Source organism: Equus quagga, unplaced genomic scaffold (genome assembly GCF_021613505.1).
Source record: "Equus quagga isolate Etosha38 unplaced genomic scaffold, UCLA_HA_Equagga_1.0 HiC_scaffold_4422_RagTag, whole genome shotgun sequence".
NCBI lineage: Eukaryota > Metazoa > Chordata > Mammalia > Perissodactyla > Equidae > Equus > Equus quagga.
The window spans coordinates 1-1,360 of record NW_025793795.1 but is presented as its reverse complement, the minus strand read 5'-3'; the positions used below and the strand labels follow the sequence as shown (position 1 = coordinate 1,360).

The window sequence follows — 1,360 nt, the reverse complement described above, 5'->3', positions numbered from 1 at the left end:
CAATGGGATGTAATCTTACACCGTGATAGGTTCAAATAGAAATAAAACTGCACTGCCGTTAATCAGACACCACCCTTATTTTTACACAAGAAAACACGTATTTAACCTTATAAGACTCAAGCAATTCCTTTGTGAAGTCTCTATGAAAAGGTCGTAGGTATCAGAAGGGGAGGCTGTCCCTTCTTATGAGCCCATGTATTCACCTGGCCATATCAGTCATTTTGAGGGCAGAGAAAAGCATAGTGGATTCTTGGTTAATGGATGAAACTGTCAAGTGTCATAAGCCACGTCAGGAGGCAGGTCACATCCCGCCTGATGGAGGGGTGTGGTGTGGCGTGGTCCCATCTTAGGGGTTCAGATGGCCTTGTTTACCAAGCATCCTAACTCTCAGCAAACTTAGGGTTCACGACTGTCATGGTGGTGCTCTTGAAAAGGGGGTTGTCCTGGTGAGAAAAGCAAACATGACTGTCAGTGCAGGGGAGGAGGAGCTGGGAGCCAAGTGCCCTTCCCTCGGGTTCTGGCCCCATTGGCAGAGCTTGCCCACAGCAGCGTGCACTTTGAGGATGAGCTCCAGGGTGGGGAGGGGGACAGGTATGCAGCCACAGATAGGTGTCCACCACCTCCTTGGCGAGGGGTTACCCATGGCAAGGAGGATGCACCCCTCTGAATGGGACCAGTTACTTCGCCCCCAGCATGGCTACTCACTTTGTCCTACTGGGACTTGAGCTTCTCCCTGTTGAAACCTGTCCTCCCTCAAATCGTTCACGCGGGTCAGGGCTGTACAGATGACCAGCAGGAGGAGGCCAATGAGCACAACTCCCCCCACAGTGCACAAGACGATGGTGGCGGTTTTGCGGTTCTTCACGCACGCTAAGGTAAGGAGGAAGCACACGCATACCAAGCGTCAGGGCCTCCCTAGCTCACTCAGCCCCATGTGTGCCCCGTCCCAGGTCGCTGCACAGGGCTCAGGGTCCTAGTGCTGGACTCACGGTGACAGGTAGGTGAGCAAAATGGCCAGGGATGGGGCAGAGCTGGGGACAAGGCAAGGCCTTGTGGTGTGAAATAAAATTTGGCCCCGGGTTTACAAAGAAAGTGAGGCCCCATTTGCTGGCTGACCATGGCAGAGCCTGGAGGAGAACTGGCTGTGACCAGGCCGTGAGCTCAGGCCCCGTGGAGGGCCTGTGCCCCATCTGCCCCCTGGGGTTCCCATCGCCAGGCGGGGGAGCTAGGAGCAGGTCTCAGTCCTGCAAGGGCCCCCAGTGGACTGCTGGCCCACGCCTGGTGTCGTCACCCAAGTGGTCAGGCCTCCCAGGCCTGTGATCCGACCCCTCAGCCTCTGTGATGGGAAGGGGTGGGGGTG

General features: G+C 56.0%; 1 long non-coding RNA gene across 1 annotated transcript in view; it reads left to right on the top strand.

Annotated features, from left to right (window-relative positions):
* Positions 1-1,346, top strand: part of LOC124232303 (uncharacterized) — a 9,331-nt gene extending 7,985 nt beyond the window's left edge. The window contains exon 3 of the long non-coding RNA XR_006886812.1: positions 776-1,346. This is a non-coding gene — a long non-coding RNA (uncharacterized LOC124232303). The remainder of the gene's footprint in view (positions 1-775) is intronic.
* Positions 1,347-1,360: the final 14 nt, after the last annotated feature.